This window comes from Myotis daubentonii, chromosome 16 (genome assembly GCF_963259705.1).
Source record: "Myotis daubentonii chromosome 16, mMyoDau2.1, whole genome shotgun sequence".
Taxonomy (NCBI): Eukaryota; Metazoa; Chordata; class Mammalia; order Chiroptera; family Vespertilionidae; genus Myotis; species Myotis daubentonii.
Window position 1 is genome coordinate 4,565,825 of NC_081855.1, and position 9,566 is coordinate 4,575,390.

At 45.6% G+C, this 9,566-nt stretch overlaps 1 non-coding gene across 1 annotated transcript; it reads left to right on the plus strand.

The window, feature by feature from the left end:
* The first annotated feature begins 3,844 nt into the window (after window positions 1-3,844).
* Window positions 3,845-3,916, plus strand: TRNAW-CCA (transfer RNA tryptophan (anticodon CCA)). The gene has a single exon. It is a non-coding gene; the product is annotated as a tRNA-Trp (tRNA).
* The last annotated feature ends 5,650 nt before the right edge of the window (window positions 3,917-9,566 follow it).

Consider the following 9,566-nt stretch of genomic DNA (forward strand, 5'->3'; position numbering starts at 1 on the left):
ACCATGTAGGAGAGAGCAGCAAGCTTGGAGATGGAAACAGAAACGGCTCCTGTGGCAGAAGGAGCTAGGATGTTCTAATGAGAGAACTCTGTGGGCACTCGCTGACTCTAACAGGAAGGGCAGCAGAAGGCCACGGGAGTCCCAGCAGAGAGGGAGAAGGGAACAGAACCTGCTTGAAGAAATAATAGAAAGAACTTCTCAAAACTGGGGGCGGCGCGGGGCATAAGAGTACAAGAAGCTAATAGAACAGCTAGTTGTCTCAACAAAAAAAGACCTTCTCCAGGACATATTAAAACAGCGACAAAGTTTATGGTACAGAGAGAATTCTAAAGTCAACCAAGGGGAGGAAAGACAGTCCCGTAGAAAGGAAACCCCGTCCGGCTGTCATCAGGTTTCTCAGCAGAAACTCCAGACCAGGGCAGGGTGGAGTGCCATATTCAAAATATTGAAAGATGAAAGCTGCCAGCCAAGAATAAGCTCTCTAACACGGTTCCACTCCAGGTGTGAAGGGGAAACAAAGGCTTTCCCAGACAAACAAGAGTTGAGGAGTTCACAACAGAACCTTCTAGACACGAAATGTTGAAAGGAACTTTGCTGCCAGAAAGAAAAAGGCAAAAGTCCGTCAAACTTTGAGTAGGATGACGGAGTCAGAAAACTGAAACTCTATTACAGGACAAGGGTGTTAACACAGTTATAGCAGAAAGGTCCAAGGGGGGAAAGCATGAAACATAGCTACAGCCACTTCAACGTGGTAACGAACACACAACATGAAGGGAGAGTCTGTGACAACAAAAAGGAGGGAAGGAAAAGGTCTGAGGTTGTACAGGCAAAAGGAAATGATATGCTATCGCCTAGGAGACACTTTAGGTCAGCGGTTCTCAACCTGTGGGTCGCGACCCCTTTGGCGGTCGAACGACCCTTTCACAGGGGTCGCCTAAGACCATCCTGCAGATCAGATATTTACATGACGATTCATAACAGTAGCCGCATGACAGTTATGAAGTAACATATGGTTGGGTCACAACATGAGGAACTGTATTTAAAGGGCCAGAAGGTTGAGAACCACTGCTTTACGTAAACCTCAGGATGACCACAAGACAGAAATTTAGAGCAGAGACGTAAAACATTTAAAAAAGGAAAATAGAGAAAAGTTATACAAAACCACCAAACTAAAAGGGTAAAGAGACAATGTAGAGAGAACCAAGCTGGCGGCCCAGGTAAATGCCTGTACTCGCCGCCTCCCTCAACCACATCAACATTACAACTAAAATACAGAACCTCCTGAGAGCTGGCTGAGTGGAAGTCCTGCAACCAGAGACACAGGGAAGGCACAGTGAGACTGTAGGAGGGGTGGAGTGCGGATGGGCTGGTCCGGCACCCACGTGTGCCATTTTTTAATCAGGAGGGAGATCGTCTCTGCAGAGGCCTCCATGAGGAGCAAGGGGTCCCAGCCCCACAACAGATCCCAGCCCAGGGTCCCAGAGCTGGGAAGAGAAGTCCCCACAACTATGGGCTGTGAAAACCAGCAGGGATGGTGGCTGAGTGTGTGACACGGAGGCTATGGGAGACCCAGGTGTTCCTCTTAAAGGGCCAGCGCATGAACTTACTTGGACTCACTCCATCTGAGCTCCAGCGCCTGGCACTGGGCGGTGGCTCTGGGGGACCCAGACACATATGAGGAGGAACTGGAGTGTCTGGCAGTGGGGCAGGGACTTGGGGAGGCTTTCTCCAGACGGAGGTGCTTGCAGGGGTCATTGTTCCTGTGCTGGGGCCTCCCGGCCTCGGCTGACTGGCAGCCATTTCTGTTTGCTCCACTCTGGTGATTCCCTGAGACCCCGCCTCAACCAATTCGCAGCCCCACCCAGCACAGTTTACAGTAGCTAAGGTCTGGAAACAGCCCAGTGCCCATCAGTAGATGAGTGGATAAAAGCTGTGGTACATTTACACCATGGGATACTATGCAGCTGTAAAAAAGAAGAATCTCTTACCCTTTGAGACAGCATGGAGGGACCTGGAGAGTATCATGCTAAGTGAAATAAGCCAGTCAGAGAAAGACAAGTATCACACGATCTCACTCATATGTGGACTCTAAGTAACAAAATAAACTGATGAACGGAGTGGATCCGGAGCCATGGAAGCAGGGAACAGAGTGCAGAATCTCAGAGGGAAGGCTGGGGGGGGGGGGCAGATGGGGGAGGTGGGGGTGGGGGGGGTGGGAGCTAGTCCACCAAAGTCCTTGTATGCACATATGCATGGCCCTGCACAGACAATAGGGTGCTGAAGGCCTGGGGCAGGGGGTGGGGCGGGCTGCAGGGGGTCAGGGGTCAATGGGCGAAAATGAAGGACATATGTAATACTTTCAATAATAAAGAATTAAAAAAAAAAGAATTAACATGAAAAAAAAGGGCAGGAACTTAAGATCCCCCTGAGGTGGGCAGGAACTTAAGATCCCCCTGAGGTGGGCACGCACCATTTAACAGGATGCTAGGGAAAAACATGAACTCCGGAGGCCAATATAGCAAGTGAGAAAATTAGCGTCGTGTACAATATAATCTCCCTGCAATTGTTGATGTTCTCTTTCTTATCTGGGTGCTGGGCCCAAAGTATTTGCACTTTGAGAAAGTGATGGGTATTCTGCCAACTGAAGATCCAAAAACACATTTGGAGATACAAAATCAACACCCAAGAACCGGTGGCTTTTTTATACACCAATAATGAATTCTCAGAAAGAGAAATCAAACAATCCCATTTACTACTGCAACAACAACAACAACAACAACAAAATTAAGATACTTAGGAATAAACTTAACTAAGGAGGCAAAAGACCTGTACTCAGAAAACTACAGGACGTTGAAAAAAGATAGAGGAAGATATAAACAAGTGGAAGAATATTCCATGTTCATGGATTGGTAGACTCAACATCATTAAAATGTCCATACTACCCAAGGCAACCTACAGATTCAGTGCAATCCCTATTAAAATACCAACAGCATATTTCACGGATCTAGAACAAATACTCCAAAAATGTATATGGATGGGATCAAAAAAGACCCAGAATTGCTGCAGCAATTTTGAGAACAAAAAAATAAAGTTGGAGGAATCACATACCAGATTTCAAGTTATACTACAAAGCCGCCGCACTATAAATATATTTGGGACATATATGTAGCCAGTAAAGTCCTGCTTCGGTACTATTCCTCCTTTCCGCAAAGAAAATGCTTACAGTTAAAAAATAATAAAACTGCGTTTCCCAGCTCCTTCATCAAGCCCGCTGTCCTCTGGCGCGGGAGTGGCCGGCCGGGGTGGCCGGAGGAGCCGGCCCGGGTCTCGGCGCCCAGGGGACACCGTGGGGCCTCTGTCCGGCTCCGCGTGGGGCTGAGGCTGGGGTCAGGCGGGGTGGGTGCTGCGCGGGGTGCGGGTCTATGAACCGACAGGCCCCCGGATCCGGGGTGGCCGGCCTGGGCGGGAGGGAGCTGGGGGGCGGGAGGGGAGCAGAGGGGCGGTGGCGCGGGGCTGCATCCGTGATGCTCAACATTAAGATTTAAAGAACGAAGCAGCAAAGTGAAAAAAGCAACTTAGGGAATGGATTAAGTTATTTGCAAATCGCGTATCTGATTGAGGTTAATATCCAAACGACACCGCCCAGTAGCAAACACTCTGACCTTTAGAATCGGCAGAGGAATTAGACGTTTTCCCAAAGAAGACGTCCCGGGGAGCAGCAGGCACAGGCGGCGGCGCTTCCCTCCGGGAGGTGCGGCCGGGCCGGGCGGACCGCGTTCCCCGCCTCCAGCCGGCCCCGCGGCGCAGTGAGGACTTCAGTGAAGCGGAGCCTCCCGCCCGCCAGGACCTCGTGGCGCAATGGTAGCGCGTCTGACTCCAGATCAGAAGGTTGCGTGTTCAAGTCACGTCGGGGTCAATCGGCTCTTTTTCTCCCCCGACTGCGGGGGAGCGTCGCCACCAGCCCCGAGCGAGCACTTGGGCCTCGCGAGGCTCGCTAGCTCCCGACAGCCCAGAAAAGCCCGCTCCTTTTTCCTTCATCGCGAAAATGACATAGAATTTACCAGCTCCGACCGCGAGGGCTTCCTTCCGGAGGCGACGGAAGCCGCCGCGCCGCGCCTCGCGGAGCCCCGAGGGGCGGGGACTGACCCGCCGCCCACGGCAGCGGCCCCACCGGCCCCGCACAGCCACGCTCCCTCCTGCCCCCAGGTCACTCCCCCGGAGCCGTCCAGGTGGGCCTCCTCCCGCCCCGCCTCCATCATCTCCCGTGGCCGTGGTCCTCCTCTCACCGCTGGGCGGTCCCCACTCTCAGGAGCTCCATGGACCTGGTCACATCCAGAAGACCGAGGCATTCACGGCAATATTGTTTGTTAATAGTTTTTTTTTTTTTTAAAAAAAACATCCCTGCCTGCTCACCAGCAGAGGAATGTATAGGAAAAAAGCAGGTTGCATGGCATATTAAAAACAAAAAATGTAATATGTACATGTAGCCATATTAAAGCTGTGAATGGGAATTACACACCAACTCTGGAATATGGTTACCTCTGGGGAATGGGGAAGAAGGGATAAGACAATTTCTAATTTTTGTTTTTAACGAACATTTTCAAAACGTTAATATTTGTTAAATGTGGTTAGAGGGTTCATGGAATCTAGTGCTGTGAAGCATGAGTTTCAGGTTGGAATTCACGCTACGTGCATAGTCCAAAACCTCCGAATAGAGAAATCCATTTACAATTTCCCAGGTTAGTAGGACCCGGAGCATGTCGGCAGAAGCAGAGTTAAATTCTCTGAAAGAGATACACCCTCAACACAGGCCTTCTAGTTTTCACACATACAAAGTCCCAATCAAAATTTGCTCATAATATATTTTATTTTTATTTAAAATAAATGTTCTTATTGATTTTAGAGATGAAAGGAGAGGGAGAAAGAGAAACATCAATGATGAGAGAGAATCATTGATCAGCTGCCTCTTCACTGGGGATTGAGCCTGCAGCCCAGCCCAGGCATGTGCCCTGACCAGGAATCGATCGGTGACCTCTTGGTTACTAGGTCAACACTCAACCACTGAGCCACACCGGCAGGGCAAAATTTGCTCATAATATATTTGAAACGAAAATAAATTGATAGAGAAGCCCTCATAAATAGGAACCAGCAAAATCAGATCCACAGACTTCAGATATGGGGATTAACAGTTATATAATGCACAATTACCCATTTAGTCTCTTAAAAATAAAAGAGAGAATTTTAAAAATAAATAAAAATAAAAGAGAGGACTAAAAAATGGACCACAGAATAAGGGGCAAAAAAACGGACCAAGTATACTAGTATTGTAAATAACTGAAAAGTATATATTTCTAAAAATGAAAGAATTAGGAACAATAGTTATATTAAACAGCAGATAAAACACAGCTGAAAAAAAGATTAATAAATGGAATATTTCGGTGGTTCCAAATATGCCCACAAATTCTTGACACTCCCTTCAACAGGTGATGCCTCCTTCTCCTTCCCTTGAGTGTGGACGGTACCTAACGCCTTGAGTCTAATTTAAAGAAAAAGCAGAAGTTGTAGCATGTGACTTGGGAGGCGAGGTCATAGAAGGAGCTCTGGTTCCCTGCTTGTGTCTCTGTGGGCCACTGGCTTTGGGACAGCCAGCTGCCATGCTGGGGGGGCACTTAGGAAGTCCTATGGGGAGGTCCACTCGATGCAGAACTGAAGCTGCCAGCCAACAGCCGTGTGAGTAAGCTTGCCCACGTCTGTGGCCCCAGCCAACATCTTGACTCCAACCTCATGGGAGACTCAACCAGAACCAAGCAGCCAAGTCACACCTGAATTTTGGACCCTCAGAAACTGATGCTTGTGAGATAATTAATGTTAAGATCTTAGATTTGGGGGGTTCTTGCTTTCTTAATTTTTTCTATTATTTTTTATACTCTATTTTATTTCTTTTTTTTTTCTTATCTGATTGTTATTATTTCCTTCCTTTTACTCAGTTTGGACTTTGTTTTCCCTTTTCTAGTTACTTAAAGTATAAGGTTGGATTATTTATTTGAGATTTTTCTTCTTTCTTGAGATAGGCCTACATTGCTATGAATTTTCTTCATGGAACGACTTTGGCTGTGTCCCATAGATTTTGGTCCGTGTGTTTTCATTTTCGTTTGTCTCAAGGCACTTTTTGACTTCTTCCTGCTCTCATGGTTAACTATTCACTGTTTAGTAACCTGTCACTCAACCTCCAGGCGTTTGTGCGCTTTTCCGTTTTTTCTTGTCATTGATTTCTAGTTTCATATCATTGTGATCAGAGAAAATGCTTGATATGGTTTTAACTTTAAATTTATTGAAACTTGTTTTATGGCCTAAAATGTGGTCTATTCTAAAAAACATTCTATGTGCACTTTACAAGAATGTATATTCTGCTGCTTTGGGGTGAAATGTTAAAAAATATCAATTAAATTTATCTGGCCTAATATATTATTTAAGGCCACAGTTTTTTTGTTGATTTTCTATCTAGATGATCTATCTACTGATGATGATGATGATGGGGTGTTACAAGTTCCCTACTAGCTTTGTAATTAGTTGATCCACTGCTTTTACTAAGTGTTTGCTTTTGTTAGTTAGAATATGTTTCTTTCCTATATCTTCTTACTCATATTTAGATCTATTCTTTTCTACTTAAAGAAGTCCTTTCAATACTGGTTAGTGGTGATGAACTTCTTTACCATTTTCTTGTCTGGGAAACTATCTCTTCTTCAATTCTAAATGATTGCCTCTGCCATGAAATATTTCTGTTGAAAAATCAGCTGATAGTCTTATGGGATCTCCCTTGTAGGTAACTAACTGCTTTTCTCTTGTTAATTTTAAGATTCTCTCATTGTCTTTAACCTTTGGCATTTTAATTATGATGTATCTTAGAGTGGGCCCCTTTGTTTTCATTTTATTTAATTAACTAGAGGCCCGGTGCACAAAATTCATGCATGAGGGAGTGGGGGGGGTCCCCTCAGCCCGGCCTGCACCCTCTCCAATCCGGGACCCCTTGGGGGATGTTTGACTGCCGGTTTAGGCCCGATCCCACAGGGTAGTGGGACATCCCTCTTACAATCTGGAACCGCTGGTTCCTAACTGCTCACCTGCCTGCCTGCCTGATTGCCCCTAACCGCCTCTGCCTGCCTGCCTGATTTCCCCTAACCACCTCTGCCTGCTGGCCTGATCACCCCTACCTGCATTCCCCTGCCCGCCTGGTTGCCCCTAACCGCCTCTGCCTTGGCCCCCACAAACGTGGCTTTGTGCAGAAGGATGCCCAGGTGGATGTCTGGAAGACGTCCAGTCTAATTAGCATATTACCCTTTTTTTAGTATAGATTATTGCCTATTTTTATTAAATATATTTTTTATCAATTTCAGGGAGGAAAGAAGGGAGGAAGAGAGAGAAGAGAAAGAGAGAGAGTGAAATATATTAATGATAAGAGAGAATCATTGATTGGCTGCTTCGTGCACGCCCACCACTGGGGATAGAGCCTGCAACCCAGGCATGGGTCCTGATGGGGAACTGCACTGTGACCTCCTGGTTCGTAGGTCAATGCTCAACCACTGAGCAACACCAGCCAGGTTATTATTATTATTTTTAGTCCTCACCTGAGGACACGTTTTTCACGTATTTTAGAGAGAGAGAGAGGAAGAGGGAGAGGGGGAGAGAGAAACATTGATGTGAGAGAGAAATATCGATTGGTTGCCTCTCGTATGTGCCCTGACTGGAGATAAAGCCGCAGCCAAGCCCTGATCTGGAATCAAACCTGGGACCCTTTGGTGCACAGGACGTCGCTCCAACCAACCGAGCCACACCGGCCGGCGGGTTGGTTTTGTCTGCGACTCTCTGCACTTCCTGGATTTGTGTGTCTGTCTCCTGCACCAGGCTAGGGAAATTCCCAGTCATTGTTTATTCAAATAGGGTTTCCATCCCTTGCTTTCACTCATGATCTCACAGTCTTTGCATCAATCTTAGAAGGGATTTAGTCTCTTTCATCAGATGGTAGTTTACATTCAAATAGATAAATGACTTGCTCAGTGAGAGAGGACTGGAAATAGCTTCCTCCTCACTCCAGAGATAGGAGCGGGAATAAAAGGTCGAAATTTAAAACCAGATAATTAAGAGACAGGAATATCCAACTCTGCCCATTTGGTCATCAGTCACCTAGCAAATGCATGTGATCACTTGCTGTCCCCAGAAACTAACATTAAAAATAAATAAACTCTGTATCCTCTATTGTGAGGGGTCAGAAAGAAAGGCCATCATCTCTGACATGTCAGGAGCAGCCTAACCCCCAGAGTCTATGAAGTGTCTGTATTTGCAGTCATTCTGGCTGTTTGGCTCTTTCTCTAAGATGCCTCAACTTTATTTCATCTAGAATAGGAGAGCAGGGGGGCCTGCTATTTTTTTCCCAGGGTGGAATATCTTTAAATTTCTATTTACTTTAATAAATACTATATGGGTGGGTTTTTTCCCTAATTTACCATACGAAGAAACGTATTTCTAGTTTTACTTTTGAAGTAGTTGTTCAAAGCAGCAAACTCCGGCGTTAACCTATGCCGCCATCTTGGTTCTCCTTGAATATTTTTGAAGAAACGTATTTCTATCTGTATTAGGAAAGACTTGTAAGTTAAGCAATTGCATCAAATACAGTCACTCTTTATCAGTAACTGAAAAGACTGATCAGCACTGATGATCACACATAATTACCCAGTGGAAAAGGAGCCCAGCACGTAATTAGCACTAACAATCTACATGGGCACAACTGTGTTTCAGACATTTGATAAATTAGCAAATTATCTAAAAGTAGTAACTATGCGGAAATAGTCTTTTATTTCCTGGTAGATAAAAACTTAATAGCTCTACATAATCTCTCTCTATAAAAGCCTAATATGCTAAGTGTCCCCTTGGGAGTTTGACCTACTGGAAGTTCGATCACTCGCTATGATGTGCGCTGACCACCAGGGGGCGGAGCAGAATGAAGGAAGGCCCCGGCCAGCAGCTGGCAGCCAGGGAAGGGAGGCCCTGGCCAGTAGCCAGCAGCCACTAGGGACCCTACCCATGCAGGGTTTTGTGCACCGGGCCTCTAGTAAAGACATAATCATGAAAGTCCATGAGTTTTTAATAACATTAATATGCCAGGCACATATATAATAACAGGAACATTGTAACTTAAGCAAATGATTTTGTGAGGGGACACTAATATTGGATAAAATTAAAAGCTGGGGTTGAACTTTAAAAAAAGGCCTAACGGCATATAATGAGTAAATTTTCATTGAAAAAGTAAAGTCCAACCTGATGGCCAGTATCCTGAGTTTAAATCATCTCTGACTGAAATTCCAATGACTAGGCAAAAGATTATGTCGCTAACAACCTAGAATACACCAATTTAAGAGGCAACCTTTTTGTTTTTTTTTAAGCAGGGTATGGTTACTAAATCCAAGGGAAGTACAAAAATAGACTCAGGTATTTCTGAAATCTCAGGGAAACAAATCTTTGTGAAATTCAGATTAAAAGTCCGTAAACCTGAGGGGGGCTCTGCATTTTAC